Genomic DNA, 19,274 nt, shown 5'->3' with positions numbered 1-19,274 from the left:
TGATTCATGCAAGTGTCAATCAACTTCCTACATTTGCAAGACACTGTGCATGGCTTTGGTTTACAGTTGCACGCAACTGTCTTGCATTCAGTGGTACAGGTACAGATGAGCAACTCTCCAAAAGCGTCTGGAATTAGCAGCAATGTTGATAAATGAGAGACAAGTGAATTATTCTCCATTTTTCATCCCATTCTTAAAGGGAAAGGCAGAACTGGATGCTGCAATCTGGCTTGTCTCCATACTAATGCCTGGTAATGAGAATGCTGTATGTGAATGTGGAGAGAATATCTGGTTGGTGAAAGTTTCTCTATTACAGTGCCATTGACGAACATTCTAGACAGAATTTCCTTGATGCTGTCAACGTTCAGAGTGCCATAAACGTTGCAGATGATGATTTCAGCATTCCTAATGGTTGCTAAGGACTATATCAGCTCGTGATTCTCTCAGCAGATAGTTATGCGGTGCAAACACATACCAGCAGGTCCTCTTCGTACGTCCACTAATGGACGAGGTTGAGTCACATATAGTGATAGCATGGAAAGATAGAAGAAGCTGGAGAACTTATGGTTCCATCTGCAGCTTTTCAGCGATGGTGTGAAGTGGAATGTACTTTCTGCTACTTGCTGTCCCTGCTTTCATGCACAGTTTCTGGCATGACATCAAATGGAAATAACTAACCAAACGAACTAAGATGTTAATGTCTGTTGTCGGGAAAACACTTGTTTCTTATTCTGATTTTAACGCAGTGTAAAGTAACCCTGGTGTCAACTTCGTATTTTGAATGAAAGTAATTAGCCTCTAGGATTGATCAGATGCTTAGACCCTTTCCTCATCACTGAAGCCACCTTCAGCAATTATTGTCTTGTTGGATGGTGCTTGCAAAATCAACTGGTGTGAAAGAAATTTTGCGAGATCTGCTTTGTTGTTACCATCAATAATAAAGTTCTCCCACTTTGCAGGAAGAGGCACATCTCTGCTATCTATTACTTTCCTGATTTCCACAAAGCTTTTCCCACGACATTACCATGTGCCACCCTTATTGAGTGACGGTAGTAATGATCAAAAATTATATTAATTCGCTGGAAGTGTTCCTCACTTTGGAAAACATTTTGAACAAAAGTATCTACGAGGTTTCCGAAAGTGTGTGCTACCTGTGGCTTTCCAATTGCTATTACCAGCGCCTGTCCATCAATGATTAGCTGTGATTCGCCGTAAGTCTTTGGCGTCAAATTTGCTGGGACAAGGAATACGATCAGTCAATATTCAGTAAGAATTGTGTATGAGCCTAAGCGAAGCTGCCCATTTTCTTTTATCAGAGATAGAGTAACAACGAACAGTTAATGCACCATAAAGTTGTTAAGGTTAACAGGAAGTCCTGCTTCATATGCAGCAATGAGCCGCTGCAGAATGTTCGTATCAGCTTTCACTGTTTCTTTCTTCCCAGCTTGTGCATCTAACTGTTTCACTTCATACAGATATGCAAAGGTCAGATACTTGTTTTAGGCAATTTGTCCCTAAGATTTATCGTTCTTTCTTCAGTTGGCAGAAACCTGTCATTTACAAAGCCATCCAACCGATCTTGTCCTTTCTGTACAACTGTCAATAGATCATTCTCGATGTCTTGGGCAGCCAAGCTCTTGCTTGCAATGTCTGAGGCACATTACTTGAGAAAAGGCAAAATTCCTGCAAAATTAAAATCCATGCATCTTCATATCTCGAATCCAACTTCATTCTGCTTTCCATTCTCTCATTATGAACATAGTTTTTTTTTTTTTTTTCCGTTGCTTAGAAAACCAAAATTTCCAAATTGATTGGTAGTGTTGAGCTCCTCACCTTTTTGGGTGATATGCAATTTTCGGATCCTGTGCTGTTCTCTTTTGTAGTCACTGAATCTTAGTCTTGTTTGTGAAGGATGAAAAACATGATTTATGCCACAACGTCTCTAGACCTCGTTTGGTGCCACGTATTAATCTATCACTTCTATCTTGACAGATAAGGCATTCTTCAACATCGGGCTTCTCATTGCTTTTGAGGGTGCAAATAGCTTCCATGTTGGAATCTGAACGATATCATTAATTCAGAAGCACAACAAAGTCCGACACTATCGTAATGACAACAACACTAATGAATAAAAGGACTGGAGACCAATGATAGCGTTGACTTTATCTTACGTAAACTAAATCACCTCAAAAATACTTTGTAATGATTTTTTAAATGTTCAATTTCTTTCCCATCCAAAGATGAGCGGGCCGTAAAAGATAACGCCTTCTCTGGGGCCATGAACATTCATTTATTAGTCGTATCATTGAGAGATGGGTATCAGGAGTTATTTACTAGTATATATACCTGGTTAAGCATACAGAGGAAGATGACCTGAGCATGGTGTGTAATTTATATGATAAAATCAAGTGCAGTAAGAGAACGGTTGCGAGGTGTTAAGCTTCCCCCAGTGTTAAGCTCTGAGTAGTCCCAGAGCGAGTTTAAACACTTGGAGCCCTGTTAATAATATAAATACTTGAACATCATGTACGTAATATTTAAAGCACAATGAAGAGTAGAACGCTTATTAATTAAGAACACAAGATCAAAAGGTGAACCAAGATTATAAGCATGGAAGTTCAGTACTCTACTCTGCGAAACTTGATATTTATTTTAACTGGATACAAATAACTTCAGATTTAAGTTTATTTTATTAAGATTTCTAATTTTATATTATATTCCGTCCTTTATTGCTAATAAAAAGACTCTTGTGAGTAATGTTAGTTGCATTGAACTTAAGTTTTAAGTCTCCTGCCATGTAGCGACTTTCATATAACTGTGCAACGTACCTGTCAATCTTGATACACAAAAGACTGCATAGTGCCTACATTTTTTTGTTTTTGTTTTTTTGTTTGTTGTGAATTTTGAAAAACAACGGGGACCTAAATTCGGTGGATCTGTATTATGTGGACATGAACTTTGCGAAAATGCTGTATGCCAACTTTTCCTCGAAAATGCCCATTAGGTTAGAGGTTTTCTACTTTGGTGTCCAGAGCATACTCGTAAATTGATTATATTAGTCCATGAAGTGTATATAAGTGACATAATTGATAGAGTTTGGTAAGTAATGGTCCATGTTAAATTTTAGAGATCGACTAAAGTATTTTGAACGTATAAGTTAACATTTAAGTCAACAAATAAACATATACGATAGCATACTAATGATAACAAACTAGTTCCAATTGGTTGATTACTGAATGAGATGAGATTAAGTTTTTAGTTTCACGTCCCACGTTTGTATCCTGTAGGATAAGAGGAGCGATTGATTAATGAAAGTGAACGATAATAAAATAATTGGTAGAATTGTCATGTGGGAGGAAATGCCAAAACCACAAAGAAACTCACGGACACGATGCTGCACTATAAACTTACATGACCTGGGATTGAACTGGAGACCACACTTGTTCACCAAGTCCCTTGATAGGTACGAACACTTGTGGTATGTCATGACGAGTAATACACACAATATTCTGTTCCAGTAAGTGAAGAAATATAAGGAAAATCAATCCACATTAATCAAACTTAAAGGATTTAAACTCTTCAAGCATTTTCTTTTCTGATTTTCTTTGAATTTCTTTGAATTCTTTCTTTGACTTCCCTTGTGAATTTCAGAAAACGTACAAAACGCAATACTTACACGATCTAATCTTTGCAAATATACTACCGTACTCCAAACATTACTCACAATCAGAGCTGACGAGAGAAAAATTACAAAATATGTTTGTATCCTCAGAAAACTATTTCGTGTTAGGTTGGTGAAAAGAAAAATTGGTTTCTTTTCGGTTTGAAAAGAAAAAAGAAAAGTAGTAACACAGAATAAATTTCTGCTATTCCTCCTGTTCAGGCTCGAAGAATACCGGGCGCTAGATAGCTATTGCGACTTGAAATATGAATCTGGCGCGTAGATAATTTGAATCCAAAATATGTAAGTACATGTGTCAAATTGTATTTGTATCATTATGGTGTCTAGTTTTGAGAACAGGCGCCTAGGTCAGAAGGAAAAAAAAATAGCACTATTCTTGTTCATGATGCTCTTTCGGCAACCTAACCATCTGTACTACTAGTTTGCCTCTGCGGGCTATAGCTTTCTTCAGGTTCAAACTACTGCGGTGACCACGAATGCATTTTCTAAGTACAGAAAAACAGTAAAAATGCTATATAATAAGAGTTCTTACGCCATTAAGATATAATTAATTGTAGCAATGGTGTGTGGTGATCACTTGCTAATGTGTACAGTAAATGGTATAAACTGTGTAAAGAATGTAGTAAAATACGATTTTTTAAAGGAATTAAGAGCTATTTGGTGCAGAAAGTGCCTTATTTATAGCGGTAGTATAATAGCATGGAAATTCACTACATCTATACATCTGGCGCGTGAGATCCCTGGTTTTTATCCCCGTGGAAGTAAGTTTGTGGTGATCTACATCGTGTCCGTGGGATTTCTCCGGATATTCCCGTTTCCCCTACATTATCATTCCACCAATTATTCGATCTTCATTCACTTGCTTTAATCATCCTCCTTATATTAATTTAACGGGCATAATCGTGACACGTTAAACTGAAAACTTTATAATATGTATGCCTACAAAGTTTGAATATGTAAAGTTAAGAGTAGGAGAAATGTATAGGCGCCAATAGAACATGAACTTTCAAAGCACTGGGACCCAAGTTTTGAAAATAAAGAAAATTTATAGGCCTATTTGTAACTAATACAGTGTCGTGAATATTCTCGATCTGATTTATTTTAATTTAGTTTGATGTAGTAGTTGGATATCTAATGTTTCTGGTCTAATGTAAAATAACCCTGCTGTGTTTAAAATATTTGTAATGGTAGAACATTACAGATGACTGTTTTGTGTATTTTGTACTAGGAGAATATTTCTTATATTAACGTGTTATTTTTATACGCAGAAAGTATTTTCTTATTTTGTTACTTTACTATTCTACTAAATTTATTTGTAGTTTACAAAGAAACTGCAATATAAAAGGACTCCCTGAAGCTTTCAATGCGGTTCAAAGAGGGGACCCGATATCACGCCAAACAGTCTGCTTCTGGTGCCGTGATGTAAGCAGCGCGCTTTTGCGTTGTTTGAAACTTTGTATCTCCGTAACTAAGACACATTTTTCTGAGATTTTTTTTTCTGTGGTATTGAAGACTAGTTCTACGCGATGAAATTATTAAATTAAAACTTTTGGTCAGAAAAGAAATGTCCATTCATACAGCATCCTCCGCTTCGAGCATTCTGCGAAAAATTCTGTGGTCTGTGGATATAAAGAATCAGTTGAATAAGCTGAAGGCCAACATGATTGAAAAACAAAAGTATTCCTGTTGCCTTCACATGATTTGAGAATCTTTGGGGACATTGCGAATTTATTGCAATCCGTCCGTGAGGTTTCTGATTGATATAGTATAACCACAGGTAACTTTTTTGAGTTGAAGGTTTTGAAATCTGTTTGTCACGGTAACTGCAGTAAAACAAAATTTGTTAAGCAATATGAGCTGCATTACATTTCGTTAGGTACTGGGACAGAAAAAAAAGTTCGATGATGTGAGAGGAGAAAACAAGATTATTTTGCTTTAAAGACATGTGTTTGGTATGAGCATCTTCAGTTATTTTATCTTCCCAAGTGTTTAATCTAATATACACACTCGTTTATACTTAATACATTTAGATCAGTAGGTGTAAAATCGTTAACAAAACATTGCAAAATACTTAAAACACACTATTGAAGTTCAAAGTGATTGCCTTGCCTGACTCCTTCCTATGTATTGTACACAGTGACCAAATGATCTGCAATTTATGTGTAGCTGTCAGTTTCCTTGGTTCATTGAGTGTATTTCGTACATTGCTGCTACTTCCTCTCCTCTCTTCCTGGTAGCTAGCAGGGAACACCGTAGACAATTTAAGCCAAACCTTTGCAAGTACAATTAACTATATGAACATAGATTTTGATTTGCAAAGTGTGTTCTTCCGAATATTTTGCAGGTTACATATTGAAACTAATCTACTAAAATGCGTTATTAGTATACGATGGTTTTCCACGATCTCTTTATTTTTGAAGAGAGAGAGTTCAAATTATTTAAAGGGAGAAAATGCGACCGGGTCTGGGATCAACCAGAACAGTCTGTCCGTAGACCAGTCACTTATCCACACTCTCAGGTCTGTCTTCAGGAGTGTGTTTCTTCCATTTCGAGTATAAGATATATGTAGGTTGGCATAAATAATTCGTCCAAATTTTCTGATTTTAATAATCAACTCTACAGGTTTTTTCTAGTCCTGAAAATGTTACTGCAAAATTGTTACTGTGCTGAGTTTTTCGAGCTATACACAGTAATTCATTTGACAGTAAAATTTAAAATTTACTGAAGTTTGTCTAGTTGGTCTTCCATTTCTTCATGTCATTCGCGCGTATGTATTCGTACCTATAGAAGACAATCAAAAAGACCGGAAGGAATGATAGGTTGTAAGTAAAAGCCAAACGCAAGCTCAATATTAGGAAGTATATTGTTAGATCAGGATTAACAATCATGGACCTGTTTCGCAAACAACCAACCATGGAAATTTGTGAAAGAGGTGGGAAAACATATAATGATTACATCTTGGTGCCGTGTGTAGAAACAACAGTTTTTTTCCTCGTTATTTTGTTAAAATGAAGAGATGGCCACAATACATGTTGAAGACCTCTCACTGGATTCTTTTTTTCTCCAAATAGTATCAGTCAATGTCACAAGACAGCGCCACAAAAACAGCGGCAGTCTATTACAATTCTAACCGGAATTAGCGAGAGTCGCTGTATTTTACGTTGTTCTTGGTCATTCATGTGGCTGTTTTGTGTCATTCATGGATTTTTTTGTATATCACAGTTTCTGCAGCACAGTTTACCTGTAGCATCTGAATCTCGATCCTTCTTTCTCTGTTTCTTATTGCGTATTCTTACCTTCTTATTCACTTTTCTACTGTAGAGTGCTTATCGCTTATGTTGGGAGTATTTTGTTATGTGAAGGGTAACGCTCCTTAAAGAGTATTATTATTTTGGGGGAAATGAGAGGTGAAGGGATACTGTGAGGGTCGAAGATATAGTATGTCGTTCGCTTTGTGCTTTGTAAAGAAAATCCAGAAAAACTTCCCTGATTGTCTTGAACACTATTTAAACTTAATATGCTCCCCATTGCTGGATTTTTGTTATCTTGTACACCTTGAGTCCAGTCTCTTAATTTGTGGACTGATGATGATTTATTCAGTATAGACTAGTAATATTTACTACGGTGTCAGAACACACCAGTGTCTTTTGTAATTCAAGACTTCAATACTTATATTTTGGTGTAAGGAATCAGAAGAGACTGCAAGTACTTGCTAAGTAAACAATACGAAAGATATAAACTATAGAGCCTCATTGTTTTTAATAAGATGGGTATTGTCAGATCTTGTCTATTAAACAATTTTTTGAGTACTCATTTTAAATAATTATCCTCACCAGTTGTTTTCCTTTGACATGCAACCACTTGCTTCTTTTACTGAAATATTGAGATGTGCAATGAGTAGAATTACATAATCTTGTTTTATATGCATGGAAGACAGCAAGAGTTTAAGTATTGTTCTTAAATACTTATTTTTAAAATGTTTATTCTGAACGAAATTGGTATGCCATAAATGCAGGTTGCAGCTATTCGTTGAACGTTAGCGAAGTAGTCTTGATTGTTGTTGACGTATTTTATTATACTATAAAGCACTTTTGCAGGATTACTACAGTGGAAGCACTTGTGACACTTCGTTCATGACGACATAACGACTTGGCATCAGTGTACACACAAAGGTACTTCGGTAGTGGTACGAACAGTATTACTATGGAACTGACAGGAGAGAGTTCTCGTTTTCAAAAGTAAAACATATTTCGACTTTTCATGTGAGCTAAGTTTTATTGGGTAGAGTACTTCAAAGTATTGATGCTGTAGTTTTTCGTTGCTTGCTCTTTGAAATTGAGTAACCCATATAGTCAATCCAATTCAACGCTATAGTTTATTCAAATTGCATTTCGTTCAGTTTGTATTTTAAATCTTGCATTAAGTACAAATATGTGGAATTTTTCAAGTTTACTGTATTTATTCACATTTCACAAATAAATATGGATTTGTCTGTACATAGTACGTATATAATCTGAATTTGTTCATTTTATCCACAAATCATTCCTTTTTTGTGATTGATATAGTTTTATTTTTGAATTACGTAAGCTACAATAAATACGGAGGGTATCATAATCCATAAGAACCTTAACATACTGCTGTAGACGTATTCGCAGACCTACTTCAAAATACTAACGAACAGCGTAATTTGGGGAAGACATTTCAGTACATTCCTTCCGAATTTTTTAATAGATTATAATGCTTCCAGTGCTTATTTTAGCAGAAGCTAAGTATTCAATTGTAGGTTTCTTTGCTTTTCACTTGGCAGTGTGAATAATGGAAAATGCATTTTGTTAAGCACAGTAACTAGATTGTGACTCTTGGTTCCAGATTCTATTCTCGGTGGAGTACTTACCTCAGATAAAAACTTGAATGGAGGTTATGATTTCATTTTAAGTAGATCCAGTCTTATAGCCTCAGTCCTGAAAAGGAACATGGAAATTCCAATCAATCAATCACTTAGATGTTGACCTACAATGTGTAAGTTAGTTGAAGTTCACCATGTTCGAGCACTGGTGATCAGATGGGAAGAGAAACTCAGAAATGCTTTCAGGTGATCACATTTCCGGATATTTTGATAATTCCTGAATAAATATACCATTCATTAATGTATCAGATTGTAAGATCTGTGTTATCATGCTTCTCAAAATATAATGAAGTTTCAGTTACCCAGAGATAAAGATGCCAATATTTGTTTCAAAATACATTTAGTAAAGCATATATTGTAATCAGTCACAACCTACAACAGGTCTCCTGAATTCTTTCTGGCTGAATGATTCGTAGTGTCGCCTTTTGTGCGAGAGTTCGAATTAATTTTCGGGTGGAAGTGCATATGGTTTGGATTCCACATTAAATAGTAGTTCCATGTCTTGGATAATCTATGTGCTGAGATTATATGACAAAATAGTACATAATGTTCTGACGCATAGATCTGTGGTCCGTCCTTAAATAATACTTGCAAAATTAAATCAATAATTGGATCTTACTGAAACGTAATCCTTTGGATTTTAATTACACTTAATATGTATTCTTTCTTTAACTTACAAGCTGTCACAACGATGAACTTCAGTAGTTACTAGCTCAACTTAAATACAAGAAAAAAAAATATCATAAACGAGAACTCGATGTTTGACTTTGAAAATTAGATAAACGTAACAAATTTCAAAAATTGAGCCGAGAACCTGCTGATTAAAGAGTTTTTAAAGTTGAAGCATTTTATGACGGTTGAATGAGTATGCTTGACCTCCAGCATATAATAAAATTTTCCCTTGATATAGATCAGACCCTAAAATATGGCGAATTTCAGAAATATAACTTACTTAGCACAGGAAAATATGTTATTTCTGTTACTATTTGCGTCGTGTTTGAGTCGTTTTCAGTTACAAAATGCGTTTGCTACAATCGCATAAAAGCAAATTATGAATTTTAGATCTATTCATTCTTGACTTTTAGGATAGTAACGTCGGTGTTTTGCTGCTGTAAGGGAAGCAGTACAGTTTAAAAAAAAGTTTCTAGAAAATATCTTAACAGAAAGTAAAAGTTACTAGAAAGTAAGGACTGGTTTCCTTAGTGAGAAATTATGATTTTGTAATTTAGTATTAGCCAGATCTACTTGTTTCTCATAATTTTGCACAGTACACCAATGAAACACGAAACAAAAGAACTGTGTTATCTGTCTTTTTAAGTGATCAAAGTGAAAAAAAAAAAAAACATGTAATTATTATATTGAAAAAGCGAAGCATTCCTTGATATTTTATGTAAGAAATGATGCTAATGAGCTACTTGAATACTTTAATAGTTAAAACATGTGATTTCTTCTATCACAATACTATAAAGAACATTTTCACATTGAAATAATAGGATTGAGTTCATAATAATACGTTGCAACAACATTCTGAAAGTATCTTTTAATGAATTCCTTCTAATTTCAGTCTCTTTAAATGGTCTTAAATGTTCATTATAGTTTTGTTAGTTTCGCGCATTCTTTTCCCCCTTAAAACTTATTTTATCAAGGCTTGTTCGAATGCGTGATATTTCTTTTGGAACAAAGAGTGTTCCTTTTCTTTCTTCTGAAGGATGTTTTAGGGATCAATGTAAATTGTTTGTGAAAGCATTTCGTTGTATCTGAATGGATGTTAGCATGATAGGAACATATGTGTTTTGTTTTTATTGCTTGATTTAATGTATTATATATGTTTTTCGCTGTTTCTTTTCATGTCCTATATATGCTGCCACAAATTTATACAGCAGTATATCACAATAGAACCATGAATTGGACAAGTAGGCAAGTGCATGAGTTAAATGTACCTCATGAGCCTACTAGTTGTGTAACTATGGAATTTCGCTTGCTACGATTGTTTCCGAAATTTTTCTTTTTAACAATATGACTGAGTACCATTGTTATCGAAGCAGAAAAGCTAAACTGGATATTTATTAGACGTTGTAGAGTTAGGCGGTGTGAAACTCAATGTCCTTTTTCCACATACTTCTTACGTAGTGTTTTCCTAACTACACTAAAGAAGTCTTGTGTACAAGGATTACTCTTCATTATGATCAAATTCAGTGGAGTTTGCTGATATATAATTATTTGACGGTTTCAATTGCTGAACGCATACTTCAACTTTTGATATTTGTTACATTGATTATATTTTAAAATGAAGTGTCAGGTTTGAATATATAGTTCTCAAGTTTTGAATATATAGTCTACAATATATATTGTAGTTATATTCGCGTTTTCGTGTTCCGTGTAGAAGGGTTTTGCATAGTAGAGAGAGAATTCATAAATCTTAACCGACTCACGTTAGGTTGTATAAAATTTCCGTCTAAACTATTATGTTAGGCAAAGTCGAAATATGTTTAATCCAGACTTAAATGTGTTAGTAATACTCTCTCTACACAATTCCTTTCTTTCTTTCAGGTATTCATGTTTGTACGACACGCGGAGTTCATTAAGTGTACACTGATGCTGGATCAATTTGTCGTCTTGGATGAAATTACATCTCTCAAGAAACATTCCATTGTTTTCATATATTAAACTCAAACGTGGGATCAGACAAGAAGAAGTTGTACGTGAAATTGATATCTTTAGATAGGAAGAACATAGTGTTTTTATGTTTAAGTATGTGTTAACTATATATATATATATTGCTGCTGCCGAAAATTGCAACACCAAGAAGAAATGCGTTTAAACTGACACGATTTGTACAGAAGTATATGATGTACGAACGATTATATTTTCAGCGGGATGGCGCAGTGTGGGTCCAACAGCGTTGCCCGTTCGCTGCGTAGAATAGTACGCGAGAGGACGGTTTATAAACTACTCAGGTGATGGAACATTGGGCAAGTGTCACTATGTCTCATTGATGTCAAAGGGTGCATGCAGCATAAACACGACTGCATTTGAACGGAGTGACATGATCGACCTACGAGAATATATAGTCTCGTACTGCAAAGATCATACGCGTACAGTGTTTGTCGCTACGACCATTCTCTTGTATTAAAACATTAGACCATATGCCATGATGACGTAGCAGCGGCACGCGCAATATGACTACTTCACGGGATGACAGATATTTTGTCCAATGCAATAAGCGTAATACCCTAGCGTGCAACATCAAACAGCAGATGTTATGTTGTGGGTCACCATTGGATGCTACTCAATTTCGGCTGCTGTGCATTGAAAACAACTTTACTAGTGACCACTACATCAGGTAAGTTCTAGAGGTCGAGGTCCCCTTTCTTCAGATAATTCTAGACGCCATATTCCAGTTAGGCAATGCTGCTACGTGTATCCTGGAATGTGAAAAGCATCTTCGACGAACAACGGGTACTGCTGCTTCCCTAGCTTGTATGGCGCCTGATATGTTGCTTATGGAACGTGTGGGATACGATTTGTCAAAACTTTATTTATTACGGACCTCCAGTAGACAGTGGGGATTCGCATGCAAAGAGCGTGGTAGACAATTTCGTAGAGAAAACATCCAACCCTTTCTTTATTCGACTTATAAAGGTTCTGATTCCAGCACTTGAAAAGTTCACGCCGTACTAATTTATTAAGTTAGAAATGTTGAAGTTCAGAAATTTTACTTCGTTTCTGTATAATCATATAACAAATCGGTCGTGTAGATGTTATTTGACTGATACATATGTTTCTTGGTGTTGCAATCTCCACAACCAGCAGTATACACATATATACACGACATTTTTACTAGCGAAAATTTTCCGTAATAGAATATATAGGTTGTTACAAAATAACTGCAACACCTATGAAAAGTCGATACATTTAGTTAATTGTACCATGTATATGAAGGATATTAGTTACAATATATTTAACTTATTTCACATATATTTTTTTAAAATATATTACACATTTAAAAATATGATTCAAATACAATGTACGCATATATTAATATAAAATCAAGAATATAATTATTTTCATGCATTAAGTTTGAACGTATATTAACACCTTATTAATGAAAATGAAAAAATTCGGACTTCGTTGAACAGTTATACCAAAATTACGAGAACACAGCATTCAGTATTTTCTGTTTCCCACGTGCAGCTTTCTGTGGACTTCTGTGGTAAGCTATGTACGAGAGATTGATACAGTTATACGACTAACCAAACCCGCACCAGAGCTTCAATAAGGCTCTGTTTGGAAAGACTTTACTCCTGAAAGCTTGCGGCACATATGCCACAAATTTTCAGTAGGGTCCATCTCCAGAGAGTTATGTGGCGATCAAAACCTCCGGATATGCTTGTCCGAAAACCATTTCTTAACAACCTCAGCTCTCTGACACGGCGTATTATCGTCTCGAAATATGGAATAATCTAAGTTCTCATCCTTGCAGTTGGTAGATGTTTACGGTTTAAAATATTCATGTAATGCGTTAATTAGCCTACAAATTTCTATTCTTTCAATACCCTTCGACGTAAGACCGCCGCACAATTACACTTTCACCAAATGTCTGTGTTAATGAAATGCAGTCACTAGTTCAGCACTTTTTGTTCACAGTCGATCATCATTGTCATTCCCAGGCTCCTAAACTTTTATTTTCATCCGGGAAAACCACAAATTCCCTTTCTTCAACCTTCACGCTTCGTACATGCTAAGAAACTATTTCCTGGTCTTACGTGGTTTTCGCTAAGTATCAACTTTTTCCTTGTTGTTTTATTCCTTATTCTTTGTCCTTTAGCTGTCTAACAACTGTCTCATACGTACCTTACACTAACACCTCCATTAGCAGACACAATTTGAGCAATTTGTCGTAAAGATGTGCCCTTTTCTGTCTAGGGTTTGCTTTTTAATAACATACCAGTTGTTTTATAGAGTAGTTCAAGTTGTTTTGCAATCTAACGTTGAGTGGTGTAGACGAGGCAAATAAATACTGACATGATGTAGCACCAGTATCTTCCCATGCTTACGAAGAGAGAGGTTTTTTAGTACTTTGCCCATTTTCAGTACGCAAACACAATAACAATTGAACAACAATCACAAAATCGCCGATATTTCTGACAGATCGTAAACAGCAATGCACAAACAAAAATTACGTACGGGACAAATTTTGATGAAAGACGTTCAACGGATCAACATTCACTTGTGTAAACAGAATGAGATAACCATTTGCAAAGTGAATACACTGCCACCTGTTGCAGAGATCACAGCAGGTCCACAATCACAGACAACAAAACGATTCAAACCGCAATGCGCAATAATCGTTTGATACGTTCAGCCCCATTTAGAGACAAAATTGATAATTTCCGAAGGGAAATGAAAACGTTCAAATATTCACAGGTGGTGCAGTTATTTTTGAAACGGACTGTAGTTTATTCTATTAAAATCGTATCATTGTGTGAGGAAAACATAGGATTCATACGTGTTTAATCTGTTGCACATTTATGCATTTTTACAGTATTGTTACATTTACATCTGTGTCCACTAAATATTGAATTCATATTTATACCAGATTGGGACCGTATATTTTTTTGTACAACATGGATAATAAATAATATTATATACTTATCCACTTACTGTTTATTTATTTCACCCTATATGAATGATTTACTGTGAATTCAGTTTAGCTTCATGTATTTGTTGACAGTCAAATTAAGCCAGAAAGCCTGAAATACAAAGAATTTTAAGTTAGTATTTCGTTCTAGTGACAAGCTCACAATTTAATTAGATCCAGATTAGCGAAAAATGTGAATACACGTATCTTCTTGACGGCCTTGCAGTGAATGTAGAAGATAAGTGCATTGTGATGTGTCGAAGTCTTAGACATGGACCAACAAAATTATTGTAATCAATAATGTAGACGAGACAAATAAATGAAAGTACATGCTTACAATTAGGCGTAACTGTAACAAACCTCAATTATAAAAATGAAACATGTCAATCTGTACTTCACTTTAACCTGGAATGTTACGCGTAAGAGATTTATATAATATTGGTTGTAGATAGAAAGGAGCACATCGAATGTTCCTTATAAAAAATGGCAAACATATCGGAGTGTCATGCTAATTCCTAATAGTAAACTGTCACGGTAATAAGGGTCGCCACATGCACCCTCACTTTTCTGATTGACACTAATAGATGTCACCACGTGCAGGATTCTTGTGTATAAGGAAGTCCTTGAATAATTGCATAAAAAGTATAATGTAGAGTTCGGGATGGTTGGTGGGCAAATTCTAATAAATAAATATGTTAAATGTAAACAGTTAGAGACGTGAATTAAGCACGATTTTACCCTATAGTGTACGAGCCGATGGCTTGGGCGTAACTACTACTAAGAATAAATTAATACAGGACTGCCTAGCATATAGCCTCGAGGAGCTTAAGTCTTTCTGATTTGAAATTGGAGTGTGTGGGGATCGCTGTTGTTGCTGATTTCATTACCAGAGTCCGCTACTTTTCCCATTCAGTTAGTTCCCTAATTATCCTCACTATGTTGGACTGCACTGCGTTGCCAATCCCCACTAATTTTCCGTAAAGGTCGTCTATCTTGGTATTGCTCAGACCTGGAATAGCTTGACATCGGTAATCTAACAGAAACCAGTAGATTGATTACTTGAAATTACAATTAATGACGAAGTGAATATGATCGCAGCATTCAACATCTATTATTGACTCAACTAATATCAAAGTAAATTAAAAGTAAATCTAGAAAAATAAAGTCTCTTGTACAGTAAAACATGTCACCTTGTCACCTCTCTAAATTGGCCATCTGCTCATCTTGACCTGGTTCGTCTTGAACCTGCATTTTCCCATAAGACATTTGTTAGTTATTACTCTGTAAGTTGGCCGCAGTGTTTACCCTATGATGATAGCGATAAATTTATCTGCATATCTTGGCCATGTAAAAACCGTTTGGTTGGTTTTCTTAACTCTTTCGTAATCCCATATGAAAGGCAGATGTTCTGCAATTGTGACTAGAGACAAAGAAGCATGGAATCTCACGATTTGTTCTTGGAGGTCAATGGCCACAACACTACCCTGATAAAGAGATGGTGAATAAGAAAAACCGCGTACAGGAATTCAGAAAATGGTAGTATGTACCTGTATTTGTTTACCCTGTCTGTTTTGGTAAAATCATTAGCGATATCGGCTCCTTTTATCAGTGGGGAGCTTAAGTAATTCCTCAAAATTCTCAAGTTAAAGCTAACCATCTCAACTGTCAACTATTGACACCTGAGTGCTTGTCGAAAAGTAGCGGAGGTTTTGAAATATGAATTCCCTTAAGATTTTCTCAAAACATCTTTTGCTCCGAGGGAAACACGTATAGCTCATTAACAAGAGGTAGTTAACTGCAAAATTAGAATGTGCATATGTGCCAAGAAAAACAGAAGAAAACGTACTGTAGTATTTTTTAGTACTGTGTATTGTTATGATTACTCTATATACATTATTTAAAAGTAGCTGTCGGGCCACTGCTTATTAAAATTTTACAATCAAGTTATACTGGAAATCGTATTCTAAAAATACACCAATCACACTTATTTTCTGTAAGTTGGCCACTTTTTAAAGAAACAGATGGTGGCCACCATAGACAGGTTTCACTGTACTTTCGGATGCAAAAAGTTGTTTGTTGAGGACATACAGACGAATACATGAGAAGTGAAACAACTTACGTAACGCGGATTTCAAATATATTTCGATTGTACTCATTACCGTATACTGGTATAGTGCAAACAGTTGGACCGTTAGTCTTAGATAGTAAAACCCATCCATCGCTCATTGGAAATGCGCACGGTTTTGTAGTGTTAGTGGAAAAGGTGAAATAATACCATGAAACTTAATTTAAAGAATATACTACTGTGAAATCAAGTATTCGGGTTTCCTTGCAAGGTCAGAATTTTACGAGACTTCCATAGTAAGACTTTGATTAGGACAGTAGCTGAGAATCAGGAGCGTCATTTCAGATTTTGCTTGGGGTGGGGTGGAGGCAAGACCTCTTCCTATAAGTAAAATTTCGCGTTTTTCACTGATTTACTACTATTTTATTGATAAAATCAATATACATCTCAAACTCAGGGGGGGCAATTGTCCCTCCCTGCCCCCCTAAATGACGCCCCTGATGTGAGTTCAGATGGGTATTCCGATGTCCCGACAAAACGTACCACTTGAATTTTCGCGACAAAACGTACCACTTTTGACGACCTGTCATAAATGACAACCTGTCATGGATTAATTAAAGCATTTCTGATATTTATTCCACGACAAAATGTACCACTTATGTAAATGACAACCTGTCATGGACTAATTAAAACATTTCAGATATTTGATCCGCGACAAAACGTACCACTTCAAGGAAAAAGTTGATCTTGAAATGCCAGGCATTTACTTCGAGGAAATCTGACATTAATGTGTTAACCCTTTGATTACAAGGCGACGAGCGTAACCACTCATCCATGGGGATGTCACAGTTCTCTCATAGTCTCTCATATTTTATTCTTCTTTTTAGGGTACGACTTTGTGGCCGAAATGCCAAGATAAGACTCAATGAGAACAACTGTACAAAGGCAGAGATGTGCGGCGCAAGGAAATACAGAAGAGCCTAACAACTGAAAATAAGTGGTGTTAGAAGAAGGAACACTCAATATGCTTGACGGTACTTCTTTTCTGTTAGCTGACGACGGAGAAGAAAATAGAATTATAATTTTTTGCGGTTTATAAGAGCAAAGAGAGTTTGAAACGCTTTAATCATTTTTTCATGGATGGTACTTTCAAGTCCTCTAGTAGTTTTCTCAGATTTACAGAATCCACGCAGATTTTGGCAGTACGTATGAAGAAACTAACATCAATCCAGTAGTGTTTGTTTTATTACCCAATAAGAATAAAGACACATATATTCGTTTGCCTCGACTCATCCTTCAGTCTGTTCCTGAGTGGAAACCAGAAATAGTGAACCTGGATTTTGAATCGTCGGCCATATCTGCGCTTCCCCAAGTATTTCCTTCGACAGAAATCAGTGGGTGCTTCTTCCATTTAAAGAAATGCCTTTGGCGGAAAGTTCAGGAGATAGGACTTTCGGTGGAGTATCGACAGAATGAGGAAATCCATTTGCTTATACGCATGTGTGCGGCTCTGGCCTTTTTAAAACCATAGGAAGTGTACGGTGACTGGCTGAAAATACACTCGGAAGCCCCAGAATCAACGAAGCTAACTCTTTTCTTCGATTACTTTGTAAATAATTGGTTGGAAAACGAGGACATTCCAGTAACAATGTGGAACTGTAATAATAAACGACACCGAACTACAATTGCCGTAGAGGATTGGAACAACCGGCTGAACACTCTTAGGAAGACCAAACCCGCGCGTTAGAGACGCCACTATTTGTTTGAGAGAAGAAGCCGAGAGATCACACTGTGCATTTTTTAGGTCAGAGTTAAACAGGGTGGAAAAAATCATGATTAAAAAAATCATTGTTGTTGATTTTTTGATTTAAATCAAATATTTCTCCTCGTATAATACAAGTCACGAACTGAAGAAAAAGCATTAGGAATTAGTATTAAATGCTAATTATGCCATTTAAGTGAAAGTATTGGGGTTGAATTTTGAATTATCCCCAATCGTTAACCTATATCAATCCCAAACAAGGTTTCTTAACCTTTTTAAATTATGGCTCTTTTTAAAGGTAAACTATAGACTTTCAGTCAAGCAGCTACGGCATCATCCCTAGCTATCCTATGATCATGGTACATACATCATTCTCTTTAGAATAGAACAGCTTTTGAAACGGTAACATTTACATTTCCCTATCATATCCCTGAAGCGTGAAATTTTGAGAGTAATCAGCATTTTCTAAACTTTTTTTTTTTTTTTTTTTAATTTTGATCCCATCTGGACTCCCCTGTGTTAGCGCACAGATCTCAAAATCAACTGGAAAATACTAAGGGGTATACGAAATGTGTGTACAAAATTTCAAGCTTCTATCTTGAGTAGTAAAGGTGAGGAAACTATTTAACAATGAGCTAAGAACATTCCCACAATACCCAGAAGACCCAGATGTAATATAAAAATTTCCTCAGACATTCCTATTTATCCTAGGATCATGATTTGTACATTATTCTCTTCAAAATAAAACAAATTTTGAAACTGTACCCTTCAAATGTCTCCATCATGTATCTGGGCCGGGTAAATCACGAAAAAATTGATTTGTTTTTATTAAAATATCTTTTTTTTTTTAAATGTTTACCTCTGTGGACCCCTCCCCCTGTTTTAAGGCAGAGATCTGAAACAAATCTGAAAAATTCTGAGGGGTGCACTGAGTAAATGTGCAAAATTTCAATCTTGTAGGTGCAAAAGTAAGCACGCGAAAAATAATATTACTCAAATACCCCAGTTTCCCGTATAAAACAGGATCTCAGATAATAGTTTCATGAAACATCCCTATTTATCCTAGGAGCATAGTACGTACATCATTTTCTTCAGAACAGAACAGCCTTTCAAACGGTACTATTCATATGTCTCCATCTGAGGCGGGAAAATCACGAAAATAGCTTTTTTTTTGTTAAAAATATCTTTTTTAAACATTTTTGCACCTCTGGACCCCGC

General features: G+C 35.8%; 1 protein-coding gene and 1 long non-coding RNA gene across 3 annotated transcripts in view; both read left to right on the top strand.

The window, feature by feature from the left end:
• LOC145688397 (uncharacterized) overlaps positions 1-14,243 on the top strand; it is a 53,059-nt gene extending 38,816 nt beyond the window's left edge. Inside the window, exon 2 of the long non-coding RNA XR_014131892.1 lies at positions 11,139-14,243. This is a non-coding gene — a long non-coding RNA (uncharacterized LOC145688397). The remainder of the gene's footprint in view (positions 1-11,138) is intronic.
• NfI (Nuclear factor I) overlaps positions 1-19,274 on the top strand; it is a 784,932-nt gene that overhangs the window by 39,334 nt on the left and 726,324 nt on the right. The window lies entirely within an intron of this gene.

This window comes from Thermobia domestica, chromosome 6 (genome assembly GCF_964235325.1).
Source record: "Thermobia domestica chromosome 6, izTheDome1.hap1.1, whole genome shotgun sequence".
Classification (NCBI taxonomy): Eukaryota; Metazoa; Arthropoda; class Insecta; order Zygentoma; family Lepismatidae; genus Thermobia; species Thermobia domestica.
This window is presented reverse-complemented; position numbering and strand designations above follow the sequence as displayed.